This window comes from Pseudophryne corroboree, chromosome 2, assembly GCF_028390025.1.
Source record: "Pseudophryne corroboree isolate aPseCor3 chromosome 2, aPseCor3.hap2, whole genome shotgun sequence".
Lineage (NCBI taxonomy): Eukaryota > Metazoa > Chordata > Amphibia > Anura > Myobatrachidae > Pseudophryne > Pseudophryne corroboree.
In genome coordinates, this window is record NC_086445.1 from 535,522,173 (window position 1) to 535,539,836 (window position 17,664).

Consider the following 17,664-nt stretch of genomic DNA (forward strand, 5'->3'; position numbering starts at 1 on the left):
ATACATCCCTATCCTCCTTGCCAAAGCTACCCTCACTTGCTCCTCTCTTTCCCTCCTCCCTCCTATTTGAGTGCCTTTTATATATCAACGGATGGGACTGGTCTACTGAGTTGCCGTGGTCCTTGTCGGAGTGCCTGCCATTTCCTCTGATGCTGCACAGCACCGGCTGGTGCTACATTGAGACATTTTACTCCCAGAGGAGGACTCTATATATCATTCCCCCTGATTGCCGAGGCTAGGCTTTGTTTGCTGTACAAGGGAAATCGTATCACCTGACTTTGTGTTAAGGGTTGTGCAGCTTGCATAATGCTGCAACAGAGGGAAAAGTGCCACTTAGTGATTCTTTGTTAGGAGACTCACATAGAGTTTGCATTCTTCTTCTGTGTTTCCTTGATTGCTTTAGCCGTATACTCAGCTTTGCTGGCTCCTGAAGCAACCTTTATGTACCGTTTGTTATTTTCTTATACCTTCATGTGATGTTTGTTATTTTTATTCAGATATTCTATTCTGTATTGCTTAACACACTATACCGTTCCTAGATATATGTTCTCACCTCAGCCAAGAATTACCGTAGTTTGTTGTCGGGGCTGCTCCATGGGCTTTCTCGTGGGTTGCGGTATGCTCTAGATAATAAGAGTTGGTTTTACACCTCCGCCCGAGCTTTATATGTAATCACCTCTGTTTTTCCAACACTGTCTGTACCTGGGGGAACACTACTTGTAGGAGATGTTGATTGTTCCACATTTCATTCTCTGGGGTATGGATAGATACCTCGACAAGACCATGCCTCCGAAACAATCCAACACCTCTTATAAAGCAGGGAAGGGGAAAGAGGCCCCCCTAAATCGGGTCCACCCTCCCCGGTTGGACATCGGTCAGAATCACCTAGCCTACCTAGTGACAAAACTCCCCCTCTGACAGCAAAAGAGATTTCAGATTTCCTTATGCCCTTGCTTGATAAGCATTTTGACGAACTACAGGCTCGCTTAGAAACGGGTTTGGCTCGCATAGACTCTCATGCGACGCGTCTTACTGCGTTGGAAACGAGATTGGGTGACACTGAGGACTTGGTCCAATCCTGTCAGGAGGGGATATCATCCCAATATAAATATATACAACAACTGCAGGATAAAGTTGAGGACCTGGAGAATAGATCTCGTAGGAATAACCTGCGATTTATAGGCATTCCCGAGACCTTGACGGGCCAAGCCCTCTCCTCCTATCTTTGTATTGACCTCCCAAACTCATTGGGAATCATAGATGATATGGAAATCCCTCATCTCGAAAGGGTTCATAGGCTGGGGGCGATGCAGGATGGGACGCAGAAGCGCTCCCGCCCGGTCATTGCTCGTTACCTAGACTACAGGGCCAAAGAACAAGTTCTCACAGCTTATCGTAAAACTAGGGAATTGTTGGTCAAGGGTCATAAGATTCTGATCTTTCAGGACTTCTCGGCTGCAGTGGCTCAAAAAGGAAGGAATTCTCTGACGTTTGCTCCCATTTACATAGTAAAAATATCAGGTTTGCCATGCTGTACCCGGCCAAACTGCGGGTCTTAGAGAATGGTAATCAAATGTTTTACACAGACCCGGAAATGGCGAGATCTCACTTTTTGACTCACAAATCCCCATCAAAGTCGCCTGTTATTTAGGGTATCTGTCGATATGCCATGGGTTGACTAGTTAGGGTACTCCCGCCTCGGGCAAATGCGTGTTTGCCTATTACTTGTTTTTTTCTTTTTTCTTCCCTTCTCTTATAGTTCATACTAGAGATGAGCGCCGGAAATTTTTCGGGTTTTGTGTTTTGGTTTTGGGTTCGGTTCCGCGGCCGTGTTTTGGGTTCGACCGCGTTTTGGCAAAACCTCACCGAATTTTTTTTGTCGGATTCGGGTGTGTTTTGGATTCGGGTGTTTTTTTAAAAAAACCCTAAAAAACAGCTTAAATCATAGAATTTGGGGGTAATTTTGATCCCAAAGTATTATTAACCTCAAAAAACATAATTTACACTCATTTTCAGCCTATTCTGAACACATCACACCTCACAATATTATTTTTAGTCCTAAAATTTGCACCGAGGTCGCTGTGTGAGTAAGATAAGCGACCCTAGTGGCCGACACAAACACCGGGCCCATCTAGGAGTGGCACTGCAGTGTCACGCAGGATGGCCCTTCCAAAAAACCCTCCCCAAACAGCACATGACGCAAAGAAAAAAAGAGGCGCAATGAGGTAGCTGACTGTGTGAGTAAGATTAGCGACCCTAGTGGCCGACACAAACACCGGGCACATCTAGGAGTGGCACTGCAGTGTCACGCAGGATGTCCCTTCCTAAAAACCCTCCCCAAACAGCACATGACGCAAAGAAAAAAAGAGGCGCAATGAGGTAGCTGTGTGAGTAAGATTAGCGACCCTAGTGGCCGACACAAACACCGGGCCCATCTAGGAGTGGCACTGCAGTGTCACGCAGGATGTCCCTTCCAAAAAACCCTCCCCAATCAGCACATGATGCAAAGAAAAAGAAAAGAAAAAAGAGGTGCAAGATGGAATTATCCTTGGGCCCTCCCACCCACCCTTATGTTGTATAAACAAAACAGGACATGCACACTTTAACCAACCCATCATTTCAGTGACAGGGTCTGCCACACGACTGTGACTGATATGACGGGTTGGTTTGGACCCCCCCCAAAAAAGAAGCAATTAATCTCTCCTTGCACAAACTGGCTCTACAGAGGCAAGATGTCCACCTCATCTTCACCCTCCGATATATCACCGTGTACATCCCCCTCCTCACAGATTATCAATTCGTCCCCACTGGAATCCACCATCTCAGCTCCCTGTGTACTTTGTGGAGGCAATTGCTGCTGGTCAATGTCTCCACGGAGGAATTGATTATAATTCATTTTAATGAACATCATCTTCTCCACATTTTCTGGATGTAACCTCGTACGCCGATTGCTGACAAGGTGAGCGGCGGCACTAAACACTCTTTCGGAGTACACACTTGTGGGAGGGCAACTTAGGTAGAATAAAGCCAGTTTGTGCAAGGGCCTCCAAATTGCCTCTTTTTCCTGCCAGTATAAGTACGGACTGTGTGACGTGCCTACTTGGATGCGGTCACTCATATAATCCTCCACCATTCTATCAATGTTGAGAGAATCATATGCAGTGACAGTAGACGACATGTCCGTAATCGTTGTCAGGTCCTTCAGTCCGGACCAGATGTCAGCATCAGCAGTCGCTCCAGACTGCCCTGCATCACCGCCAGCGGGTGGGCTCGGAATTCTGAGCCTTTTCCTCGCACCCCCAGTTGCGGGAGAATGTGAAGGAGGAGATGTTGACAGGTCGCGTTCCGCTTGACTTGACAATTTTGTCACCAGCAGGTCTTTCAACCCCAGCAGACCTGTGTCTGCCGGAAAGAGAGATCCAAGGTAGGCTTTAAATCTAGGATCGAGCACGGTGGCCAAAATGTAGTGCTCTGATTTCAACAGATTGACCACCCGTGAATCCTTGTTAAGCGAATTAAGGGCTGCATCCACAAGTCCCACATGCCTAGCGGAATCGCTCCGTGTTAGCTCCTTCTTCAATGCCTCCAGCTTCTTCTGCAAAAGCCTGATGAGGGGAATGACCTGACTCAGGCTGGCAGTGTCTGAACTGACTTCACGTGTGGCAAGTTCAAAGGGCATCAGAACCTTGCACAACGTTGAAATCATTCTCCACTGCACTTGAGACAGGTGCATTCCATCTCCTATATCGTGCTCAATTGTATAGGCTTGAATGGCCTTTTGCTGCTCCTCCAACCTCTGAAGCATATAGAGGGTTGAATTCCACCTCGTTACCACTTCTTGCTTCAGATGATGGCAGGGCAGGTTCAGTAGTTTTTGGTGGTGCTCCAGTCTTCTGTACGTGGTGCCTGTACGCCGAAAGTGTCCCGCAATTTTTCTGGCCACCGACAGCATCTCTTGCACGCACCTGTCGTTTTTTAAAAAATTCTGCACCACCAAATTCAAGGTATGTGCAAAACATGGGACGTGCTGGAATTTGCCCATATTTAATGCACACACAATATTGCTGGCGTTGTCCGATGCCACAAATCCACAGGAGAGTCCAATTGGGGTAAGCCATTCCGCGATGATCTTCCTCAGTTGCCGTAAGAGGTTTTCAGCTGTGTGCGTATTCTGGAAAGCGGTGATACAAAGCGTAGCCTGCCTAGGAAAGAGTTGGCGTTTGCGAGATGCTGCTACTGGTGCCGCCGCTGCTGTTCTTGCGGCAGGAGTCCATACATCTACCCAGTGGGCTGTCACAGTCATATAGTCCTGACCCTGCCCTGCTCCACTTGTCCACATGTCCGTGGTTAAGTGGACATTGGGTACAACTGCATTTTTTAGGACACTGGTGAGTCTTTTTCTGACGTCCGTGTACATTCTCGGTATCGCCTGCCTAGAGAAGTGGAACCTAGATGGTATTTGGTAACGGGGGCACACTGCCTCAATAAATTGTCTAGTTCCCTGTGAACTAACGGCGGATACCGGACGCACGTCTAACACCAACATAGTTGTCAAGGACTCAGTTATCCGCTTTGCAGTAGGATGACTGCTGTGATATTTCATCTTCCTCGCAAAGGACTGTTGAACAGTCAATTGCTTACTGGAAGTAGTACAAGTGGGCTTACGACTTCCCCTCTGGGATGACCATCGACTCCCAGCGGCAACAACAGCAGCGCCAGCAGCAGTAGGCGTTACACGCAAGGATGCATCGGAGGAATCCCAGGCAGGAGAGGACTCGTCAGACTTGCCAGTGACATGGCCTGCAGGACTATTGGCATTCCTGGGGAAGGAGGAAATTGACACTGAGGGAGTTGGTGGGGTGGTTTGCGTGAGCTTGGTTACAAGAGGAAGGGATTTACTGGTCAGTGGACTGCTTCCGCTGTCACCCAAAGTTTTTGAACTTGTCACTGACTTATTATGAATGCGCTGCAGGTGACGTATAAGGGAGGATGTTCCGAGGTGGTTAACGTCCTTACCCCTACTTATTACAGCTTGACAAAGGGAACACACGGCTTGACACCTGTTGTCCGCATTTCTGGTGAAATACCTCCACACCGAAGAGCTGATTTTTTTGGTATTTTCACCTGGCATGTCAACGGCCATATTCCTCCCACGGACAACAGGTGTCTCCCCGGGTGCCGGACTTAAACAAACCACCTCACCATCAGAATCCTCCTGGTCAATTTCCTCCCCAGCGCCAGCAACACCCATATCCTCCTCATCCTGGTGTACTTCAACACTGACATCTTCAATCTGACTATCAGGAACTGGACTGCGGGTGCTCCTTCCAGCACTTGCAGGGGGCATGCAAATAGTGGAAGGCGCATGCTCTTCACGTCCAGTGTTGGGAAGGTCAGGCATCGCAAACGACACAATTGGACTCTCCTTGTGGATTTGGGATTTCAAAGAACGCACAGTTCTTTGCGGTGCTTTTGCCAGCTTGAGTCTTTTCAGTTTTCTAGCGAGAGGCTGAGTGCTTCCATCCTCATGTGAAGCTGAACCACTAGCCATGAACATAGGCCAGGGCCTCAGCCGTTCCTTGCCACTCCGTGTGGTAAATGGCATATTGGCAAGTTTACGCTTCTCCTCCGACAATTTTATTTTAGGTTTTGGAGTCCTTTTTTTTCTGATATTTGGTGTTTTGGATTTGACATGCTCTGTACTATGACATTGGGCATCGGCCTTGGCAGACGACGTTGCTGGCATTTCATCGTCTCGGCCATGACTAGTGGCAGCAGCTTCAGCACGAGGTGGAAGTGGATCTTGATCTTTCCCTAATTTTGGAACCTCAACTTTTTTGTTCTCCATATTTTATAGGCAGAACTAAAAGGCACCTCAGGTAAACAATGGAGATGGATGGATTGGATACTAGTATACAATTATGGACGGACTGCCACGGTTAGGTGGTATAAAAAAACCACGGTTAGGTGGTATATATTATAATAATAATACAATTATGGATGGACGGACTGCCTGCCGACTGCCGACACAGAGGTAGCCACAGCCGTGAACTACCGCACTGTACACTGGTTGATAAAGAGATAGTAGTATACTCGTAACAACTAGTATGACACTATGACGACGGTATAAAGAATGAAAAAAAAACCACGGTTAGGTGGTATATATTATAATAATAATACAATTATGGATGGACGGACTGCCTGCCGACTGCCGACACAGAGGTAGCCACAGCCGTGAACTACCGCACTGTACACTGGTTGATAAAGAGATAGTAGTATACTCGTAACAATTAGGATGACACTATGACGGTATAAAGAATGAAAAAAAAACCACGGTTAGGTGGTAGGTATATAATAATAAATAATACAATTCTGGTCGGACGGACTGCCTGCCGTGTGCCGACACAGAGGTAGCCACAGCCGTGAACTACCGCACTGTACTGTGTCTGCTGCTAATATAGACTGGTTGATATTTAAAGTAGAGATGAGCGGGTTCGGTTTCTTTGAATCCGAACCCGCACGAACTTCACTTTTTTTTCCACGGGTCCGAGCGACTCGGATCTTCCCGCCTTGCTCGGTTAACCCGAGCGCGCCCGAACGTCATCATGACGCTGTCGGATTCTCGCGAGGCTCGGATTCTATCGCGAGACTCGGATTCTATATAAGGAGCCGCGCGTCGCCGCCATTTTCACTCGTGCATTGAGATTGATAGGGAGAGGACGTGTCTGGCGTCCTCTCCATTAGAATAGAGATAGATAGATTAGATAGAGAGAGATTGTGCAGAGTCGCAGACAGAGTTAGTTTACCACAGTCAGTGACCAGTGCAGTTGCTAGTTAACTTTTATTTAATATAAATATCCGTTCACTTCTCTCTGCTATATCCGTTCTCTGCCTGAAAAAAAAACGATACACAGCACAGTCAGTCACACAGTGTGACTCAGTCTGTGTGCACTCAGCTCAGCCCAGTGTGCTGCACAGTCATCAATGTATAAATTAAAAGCTTATAATTAATTGTGGGGGAGACTGGGGAGCACTGCAGGTTGTTAGCAGGAGCCAGGAGTACAATTATATTAATTAACAGTGCACACTTTTGCTGCAGGAGTGGTGACCAGTGCCTGACCACCAGTATAGTATTGTTGTATACTACTAATATCTCTTTAAATATCAACCAGTCTATATTAGCAGCAGACACAGTACAGTGCGGTAGTTCACGGCTGTGGCTACCTCTGTGTCGGCACACGGCAGGCAGTCCGTCCGACCAGAATTGTATTATTTATTATTATATACCTACCACCTAACCGTGGTTTTTTTTTCATTCTTTATACCGTCATAGTGTCATCCTAATTGTTACGAGTATACTACTATCTCTTTATCAACCAGTGTACAGTGCGGTAGTTCACGGCTGTGGCTACCTCTGTGTCGGCACACGGCAGGCAGTCCGTCCGACCAGAATTGTATTATTTATTATTATATACCTACCACCTAACCGTGGTTTTTTTTTCATTCTTTATACCGTCATAGTGTCATCCTAATTGTTACGAGTATACTACTATCTCTTTATCAACCAGTGTACAGTGCGGTAGTTCACGGCTGTGGCTACCTCTGTGTCGGCACACGGCAGGCAGTCCGTCCGACCAGAATTGTATTATTTATTATTATATACCTACCACCTAACCGTGGTTTTTTTTTCATTCTTTATACCGTCATAGTGTCATCCTAATTGTTACGAGTATACTACTATCTCTTTATCAACCAGTGTACAGTGCGGTAGTTCACGGCTGTGGCTACCTCTGTGTCGGCAGTCGGCAGGCAGTCCGTCCATCCATAATTGTATTATTATTATAATATATACCACCTAACCGTGGTTTTTTTTTCATTCTTTATACCGTCGTCATAGTGTCATACTAGTTGTTACGAGTATACTACTATCTCTTTATCAACCAGTGTACAGTGCGGTAGTTCACGGCTGTGGCTACCTCTGTGTCGGCAGTCGGCAGGCAGTCCGTCCATCCATAATTGTATTATTATTATAATATATACCACCTAACCGTGGTTTTTTTATACCACCTAACCGTGGCAGTCCGTCCATAATTGTATACTAGTATCCAATCCATCCATCTCCATTGTTTACCTGAGGTGCCTTTTAGTTCTGCCTATAAAATATGGAGAACAAAAAAGTTGAGGTTCCAAAATTAGGGAAAGATCAAGATCCACTTCCACCTCGTGCTGAAGCTGCTGCCACTAGTCATGGCCGAGACGATGAAATGCCAGCAACGTCGTCTGCCAAGGCCGATGCCCAATGTCATAGTACAGAGCATGTCAAATCCAAAACACCAAATATCAGAAAAAAAAGGACTCCAAAACCTAAAATAAAATTGTCGGAGGAGAAGCGTAAACTTGCCAATATGCCATTTACCACACGGAGTGGCAAGGAACGGCTGAGGCCCTGGCCTATGTTCATGGCTAGTGGTTCAGCTTCACATGAGGATGGAAGCACTCAGCCTCTCGCTAGAAAACTGAAAAGACTCAAGCTGGCAAAAGCACCGCAAAGAACTGTGCGTTCTTTGAAATCCCAAATCCACAAGGAGAGTCCAATTGTGTCGTTTGCGATGCCTGACCTTCCCAACACTGGACGTGAAGAGCATGCGCCTTCCACTATTTGCATGCCCCCTGCAAGTGCTGGAAGGAGCACCCGCAGTCCAGTTCCTGATAGTCAGATTGAAGATGTCAGTGTTGAAGTACACCAGGATGAGGAGGATATGGGTGTTGCTGGCGCTGGGGAGGAAATTGACCAGGAGGATTCTGATGGTGAGGTGGTTTGTTTAAGTCAGGCACCCGGGGAGACACCTGTTGTCCGTGGGAGGAATATGGCCGTTGACATGCCAGGTGAAAATACCAAAAAAATCAGCTCTTCGGTGTGGAGGTATTTCACCAGAAATGCGGACAACAGGTGTCAAGCCGTGTGTTCCCTTTGTCAAGCTGTAATAAGTAGGGGTAAGGACGTTAACCACCTCGGAACATCCTCCCTTATACGTCACCTGCAGCGCATTCATAATAAGTCAGTGACAAGTTCAAAAACTTTGGGTGACAGCGGAAGCAGTCCACTGACCAGTAAATCCCTTCCTCTTGTAACCAAGCTCACGCAAACCACCCCACCAACTCCCTCAGTGTCAATTTCCTCCTTCCCCAGGAATGCCAATAGTCCTGCAGGCCATGTCACTGGCAAGTCTGACGAGTCCTCTCCTGCCTGGGATTCCTCCGATGCATCCTTGCGTGTAACGCCTACTGCTGCTGGCGCTGCTGTTGTTGCCGCTGGGAGTCGATGGTCATCCCAGAGGGGAAGTCGTAAGCCCACTTGTACTACTTCCAGTAAGCAATTGACTGTTCAACAGTCCTTTGCGAGGAAGATGAAATATCACAGCAGTCATCCTACTGCAAAGCGGATAACTGAGTCCTTGACAACTATGTTGGTGTTAGACGTGCGTCCGGTATCCGCCGTTAGTTCACAGGGAACTAGACAATTTATTGAGGCAGTGTGCCCCCGTTACCAAATACCATCTAGGTTCCACTTCTCTAGGCAGGCGATACCGAGAATGTACACGGACGTCAGAAAAAGACTCACCAGTGTCCTAAAAAATGCAGTTGTACCCAATGTCCACTTAACCACGGACATGTGGACAAGTGGAGCAGGGCAGGGTCAGGACTATATGACTGTGACAGCCCACTGGGTAGATGTATGGACTCCCGCCGCAAGAACAGCAGCGGCGGCACCAGTAGCAGCATCTCGCAAACGCCAACTCTTTCCTAGGCAGGCTACGCTTTGTATCACCGCTTTCCAGAATACGCACACAGCTGAAAACCTCTTACGGCAACTGAGGAAGATCATCGCGGAATGGCTTACCCCAATTGGACTCTCCTGTGGATTTGTGGCATCGGACAACGCCAGCAATATTGTGTGTGCATTAAATATGGGCAAATTCCAGCACGTCCCATGTTTTGCACATACCTTGAATTTGGTGGTGCAGAATTTTTTAAAAAACGACAGGGGCGTGCAAGAGATGCTGTCGGTGGCCAGAAAAATTGCGGGACACTTTCGGCGTACAGGCACCACGTACAGAAGACTGGAGCACCACCAAAAACTACTGAACCTGCCCTGCCATCATCTGAAGCAAGAAGTGGTAACGAGGTGGAATTCAACCCTCTATATGCTTCAGAGGTTGGAGGAGCAGCAAAAGGCCATTCAAGCCTATACAATTGAGCACGATATAGGAGATGGAATGCACCTGTCTCAAGTGCAGTGGAGAATGATTTCAACGTTGTGCAAGGTTCTGATGCCCTTTGAACTTGCCACACGTGAAGTCAGTTCAGACACTGCCAGCCTGAGTCAGGTCATTCCCCTCATCAGGCTTTTGCAGAAGAAGCTGGAGGCATTGAAGAAGGAGCTAACACGGAGCGATTCCGCTAGGCATGTGGGACTTGTGGATGCAGCCCTTAATTCGCTTAACAAGGATTCACGGGTGGTCAATCTGTTGAAATCAGAGCACTACATTTTGGCCACCGTGCTCGATCCTAGATTTAAAGCCTACCTTGGATCTCTCTTTCCGGCAGACACAGGTCTGCTGGGGTTGAAAGACCTGCTGGTGACAAAATTGTCAAGTCAAGCGGAACGCGACCTGTCAACATCTCCTCCTTCACATTCTCCCGCAACTGGGGGTGCGAGGAAAAGGCTCAGAATTCCGAGCCCACCCGCTGGCGGTGATGCAGGGCAGTCTGGAGCGACTGCTGATGCTGACATCTGGTCCGGACTGAAGGACCTGACAACGATTACGGACATGTCGTCTACTGTCACTGCATATGATTCTCTCAACATTGATAGAATGGTGGAGGATTATATGAGTGACCGCATCCAAGTAGGCACGTCACACAGTCCGTACTTATACTGGCAGGAAAAAGAGGCAATTTGGAGGCCCTTGCACAAACTGGCTTTATTCTACCTAAGTTGCCCTCCCACAAGTGTGTACTCCGAAAGAGTGTTTAGTGCCGCCGCTCACCTTGTCAGCAATCGGCGTACGAGGTTACATCCAGAAAATGTGGAGAAGATGATGTTCATTAAAATGAATTATAATCAATTCCTCCGCGGAGACATTGACCAGCAGCAATTGCCTCCACAAAGTACACAGGGAGCTGAGATGGTGGATTCCAGTGGGGACGAATTGATAATCTGTGAGGAGGGGGATGTACACGGTGATATATCGGAGGGTGAAGATGAGGTGGACATCTTGCCTCTGTAGAGCCAGTTTGTGCAAGGAGAGATTAATTGCTTCTTTTTTGGGGGGGGTCCAAACCAACCCGTCATATCAGTCACAGTCGTGTGGCAGACCCTGTCACTGAAATGATGGGTTGGTTAAAGTGTGCATGTCCTGTTTTGTTTATACAACATAAGGGTGGGTGGGAGGGCCCAAGGATAATTCCATCTTGCACCTCTTTTTTCTTTTCTTTTTCTTTGCATCATGTGCTGATTGGGGAGGGTTTTTTGGAAGGGACATCCTGCGTGACACTGCAGTGCCACTCCTAGATGGGCCCGGTGTTTGTGTCGGCCACTAGGGTCGCTAATCTTACTCACACAGCTACCTCATTGCGCCTCTTTTTTTCTTTGCGTCATGTGCTGTTTGGGGAGGGTTTTTTGGAAGGGACATCCTGCGTGACACTGCAGTGCCACTCCTAGATGTGCCCGGTGTTTGTGTCGGCCACTAGGGTCGCTAATCTTACTCACACAGTCAGCTACCTCATTGCGCCTCTTTTTTTCTTTGCGTCATGTGCTGTTTGGGGAGGGTTTTTTGGAAGGGCCATCCTGCGTGACACTGCAGTGCCACTCCTAGATGGGCCCGGTGTTTGTGTCGGCCACTAGGGTCGCTTATCTTACTCACACAGCGACCTCGGTGCAAATTTTAGGACTAAAAATAATATTGTGAGGTGTGATGTGTTCAGAATAGGCTGAAAATGAGTGTAAATTATGTTTTTTGAGGTTAATAATACTTTGGGATCAAAATTACCCCCAAATTCTATGATTTAAGCTGTTTTTTAGGGTTTTTTTAAAAAAACACCCGAATCCAAAACACACCCGAATCCGACAAAAAAAATTCGGTGAGGTTTTGCCAAAACGCGGTCGAACCCAAAACACGGCCGCGGAACCGAACCCAAAACCAAAACACAAAACCCGAAAAATTTCCGGCGCTCATCTCTAATTTAAAGAGATATTAGTAGTATACAACAATACTATACTGGTGGTCAGGCACTGGTCACCACTCCTGCAGCAAAAGTGTGCACTGTTAATTAATATAATTGTACTCCTGGCTCCTGCTAACAACCTGCAGTGCTCCCCAGTCTCCCCCACAATTAATTATAAGCTTTTAATTTATACATTGATGACTGTGCAGCACACTGGGCTGAGCTGAGTGCACACAGACTGAGTCACACTGTGTGACTGACTGTGCTGTGTATCGTTTTTTTTTTCAGGCAGAGAACGGATATAGCAGAGAGAAGTGAACGGATATTTATATTAAATAAAAGTTAACTAGCAACTGCACTGGTCACTGACTGTGGTAAACTAACTCTGTCTGCGACTCTGCACAATCTCTCTCTATCTAATCTATCTATCTCTATTCTAATGGAGAGGACGCCAGACACGTCCTCTCCCTATCAATCTCAATGCACGAGTGAAAATGGCGGCGACGCGCGGCTCCTTATATAGAATCCGAGTCTCGCGATAGAATCCGAGCCTCGCGAGAATCCGACAGCGTCATGATGACGTTCGGGCGCGCTCGGGTTAACCGAGCAAGGCGGGAAGATCCGAGTCGCTCGGACCCGTGGAAAAAAAAGTGAAGTTCGTGCGGGTTCGGATTCAAAGAAACCGAACCCGCTCATCTCTAGTTCATACTGCAATTTGCTATAAGTATCCATTTTTATTAATTTAGTAATTATTTTGTTAGTATTTTATGTGCGCACCACTAGACCTAGTTGGTGCCCACCAAGGTTTTGGTTGTTAGGAAATTGTTAGAAAATAGAGTTATGAGTCATTATGGTTCACTATTGTTCTTTCCGATATTAAGACTGTGCTACACATTTCACGTTGCGCTGATGTTTATGCTGTTAAAATCACTGCTATCCTGGCGACCTTGGGTTGGGAGGGGGGCCGCCACTGTCAGCTTGAATTTATTGCTTACCTGTCAGATTTCTCACCCCCCTGGGGGGATTGGGTAGCCATGCCGTCTACAGTTTCTTCCTCGTTTGAGGTAATACCCCCGAAACCGATACAATTCATTTCTTGGAATGTAGGAGGGCTTAATTCCCCAATCAAACGACGACGAGTGGTCACGCACCTTAAACGCTGCCACCCGGATGTGATTTTCTTACAGGAAACACACTGGCTGGCAGGTGAGGAAAATGTATTGAAAGCACCATGGCTTAATTCTTGTATCACTGCTCCTTTTCGCACAAAAGCCAGAGGGGTAGCCATACTTTTTTTTAAAAATCTCCCGGTTACTGTTTTGACAGAAATCATTGATCCCGAAGGCAGGTATATCATTATGGACATAGAGCTTTTTCATACCAAATATACCCTTGTCAACTTGTACGCCCCGAATGTTAATACACACACATTTATTCAGGACTTTGCCCACATTCTTCTAAGCAAAACTAATTACTCCCTAATAGTGGGTGGGGATTTTAACATGGTGGACGATCCCACAGTAAAAAAAAAGAATAAAACCCTTCTGTAATGCATCCTCTTTTGCCTAACATTAGTTGAAACACAGCCATTGTGGCATGGCACCCAGGTCAATGAGATGGGAACTCTACTTCAAATTTCCCAAATTGATAATTAGCGGGAGATCCCCATTTCCTAGTGCGGAAAATCCACAATCTTTGATTGGTTGCGACTCGCCACACCAAATGCATTAGTGAAGCAATTCACACTTTGTTCCAAGGGAACCCTGGTGATTGTTATAGATGAATCACTTATACCTATTTAGCAATGCCATTTAAGACTACCCACCTATGGCACACCGCTCTGAAAAGCAGGATCAATAGCAAACATTTATGGCTTGGTAACATCTAGCCAGAACTTTACATCTTTATATAAGAAGCCATATAAAGATGTTTGCACAATAACTCCATGTTGTAAGCCTGCCAAATTAAACCCTAGTCTAAACAGAAGAGTATGTGTATCAAGTGAAGAGAGCGAATCATATTCTTGTGTTTGACAGGATGTGTCTTTAGATAACACTCTGCAATACATACGTCCCACCAAACCAATACGCCTCCTCTCCTATTCCACCCTTCTTTTTTTCAGCAGTGCAGAGAGGTATGTATAGTGAGTATAGAGTGTGCAGTGTGGACCCCCATGACCCGCGCACCCTGCAGCCATTATAGAGAAGCAGTACAATACAGTTGTCTCAGCTCTATTTAAAGACTTTAATTCAGCAATATTCAAATTTGAAATATTGAAATATCATATGGTATAACAGAGCAAACTCAAAGATTGCATTTTAAAATGTTGCACCTCTGTGAAATGGCCTGTTCTGTTGCAAATTTGGAACTGCACAAAATGTTACTACATTTCACTCAACTTAATATGGAAGGCAGACACACATGAACAATTTCTATAGTGACAAATTACTCAATATGAGATTACTGGATTGCACTGTGTATGTAGTTATTTGGAGAAAAAGCATACATTATTACTAGGTCCTGTGAATAATTAATTTAATATTTTATATGTGTAAATTATCACTTTTTTCAAATTCCCCTTGTGTTTTGTCCTTTTCTTCTTGCTTCAGGAGATTTATGCAATTTGGCAAAGAGCTGGAGATAAACATAATTTCAAAGAATGTGAGTGTAACATTAATACTCCTTGCATTGTACGACAAGTACAATGCAGATATAAATATATCCATTGTACTTAGTGTTTCATACTGCAGCTACATTTCAGATTCAGCATATATCACAATGCTGTTAGCTTAATTATGTATTTCCTTCTCACAGGACTAAAAATACTGTGACATATAGAATATATATAAGCATTAGTGGTGAAAAATTTAATTTTGACATTACTTTAAGATATAACAAAGCAATTAAAGTCAGGGCCAAAGCTGGGCTGCCCTGTGCTCGGGATCAGCATGGAAAGCCGGCCGGCGGGATCCCGACGTTCAAAATACTGACATTGGGATCCCGATTGCGAACACGCCGACGGGTGAGTAAGGGGTGCTATACCCTCTCCCCTACCCCCTAACCCCAACCCTCCCTACCCACTGCCTAACCCTAACCTCCCCCTTAGTGCCTAACCCCAACCTTCCCTCGTAAGTGGCTAAATCTAACCTCCCATCCCCGCAGCCTAACCCCAACCTTCAGAGGGGGGTGCCTAACCCTCACCCCCCTCCCCGCACCCTAATCCTTCCGGTGCACAGACTAACCCTCGCCTTTGCAGCCTAAACCTAACCTCTCCCCCCCCCCCTACTCCCCCACCCCAGCGGCGAAGTGTCAGGACGCCGAGATGTCTACCTATTCGGTATGCTGGTGTCGGCATTCCGAATAGTGTTGGAATTCCGGCATCAGTAATCTGACTGCCGGGTTCCTGACTGCATCCCGAAGCAAAACCCCTTTGGAGGCTAATTGCACATTAATTAGAACAGCACCTACGCTGGAAAAAATGTTTGTAAACACAGGTGAGGTAACCTAGAAGCGCAAATCCTTCTTGTCATGCTTACCAGGCTTGCCACATTCTGCAATAACTTCCCCATTAAATTTAGCTATAGTCCAGAAAGCCACTGCAAGATAAATGGAGTATATATTGTGCTAATCCTTTTTTTTCCTCTGTTTAGTTTTACTAAGGGCCTTCTTATCTTTAAAATAAAACTACAAATTTGTGTTGCCTGAATCAATTGTGGGGAAAGTCGGACAAACCCACAGGGGAAATCCGTGCTAGATGGCCATCCCGTTCCTCTAGCGGACAGGTTCCAAACTGTACACTCAAATTTGACATTGTTTTAGAGGGTCAATTACCCTGCTAGAGCAGGACCAGTGATGAACAGTGGCCCTGTGTCCATAGAAACTACACCAAGATTTGCCCAATTAAAGTGGGTGGTCATGACCAATGGTGTATCTAGGGGTTCAAGTTCCCCTGGCGAAGTAAAGGACTGGTGCCCCCCTCCCTTCTAATATTCTCCCTTCCCTATGTTTTTTCCCCTACTACACATTAATAACAAAAAAAATCTTAAAACAGAAATTCATTTAATATAAAAAAATATATTTTAAGATTTATATATATAATAATACTAATACTAAAACACTAACCTTCTTCTCCTAGTCGGATTCCCAAGGGGCATTCCTTACAATTCCAAGTTGCTGCTGTCACCTCTCAGGCTCTTCTTTTCTTCAGACTACAGGGGGCTTATGTAATAGCCTGCAACACCAACCGTGATTTGCCTTTTAAATGATTGCTGCTATAAAAAGACAGGCAGACTCGCTGGAATTCCCGTACAGTCTGCAGCTCAGGTCTCCAACCTCACCCTATTAAAATCTCCAATAGTCACGAGTTATGTAAGGGATTAGATAAGGTGAGGGGAAGGGGGGGTGTCACCTTCACACCCATCTACCTACCTCCATTTGTGTTTTCAATCAATTATACTCACCCCCATTTAACCTAACTACACTCACACCTCCCCCCCAAACCACCAACTCAACTCACTCCTCCAACTTCACTCCGTCCTTCACCCTCATCTACTGTACATACCTTCACTCATATTCCCCTGCTTCTAAATATACTCACATCCACTCACTCATTTAACCAATATCAACTGACTGCTCCACCCCAATGCTACTCACACCACCATTAGCAATCACACCTCCCCCAACTCAACTACCATTAGCCCTCATACCTGCCCCAATATTAATCCTCACACCTCCACCACCATTAGCCCCCATACCTTTCCCAACTCCCCTGACACTTCCACCACTTTTACCCTCACACGTCCCTCAACTTCATATCCATTAGCTCTCATACTGTACCTCATTCAACATTAACTCCCACACCTCCACCACCGTTAGCCCTCAATCCTCAACTCCAGTCACACTTCAACCACTATTAGCCCTCACATCTCCTCCAACTCAATCACCAGTAGCCCTCATGCCTCTTCCAACTCCACCACCATTAGCCCCTCCAATAGCAGCATCAGTCACCACAGAGTATCTGATACTGCTTGCTGCATTAACTGAGGCAATGTCAATATTACCATTAGGATTGGTTGAGGAACTGTCAGTTTGCGGTGGCCCCATAGCTGTGATTAATGCCGATGGTCAACCTGACCACAACCCCACCTTGATGCTTGTCTGGGTATTTTGCTGTGACACAGCAGCCAGGTAAGTTCTCTTAACGTGTACATAGTGCAGCCGATTTCTGGGCCTTACTGTGTGGACAGCAGCATTCTGTCACAGAATTACTATGTGATTCTACCCCCCAGATGTGGACAGGGTGAATCCCCCACCCCTTGGCCAGAACCCCTGCGAGTGACACCTTGGCCAAGGGGTAGATATTCCCCTGGTCATGACACAACCCTGTCACCTCCTCTTGTAGGCTGTGGACTTTAACATAATGAACACCATTCCTGC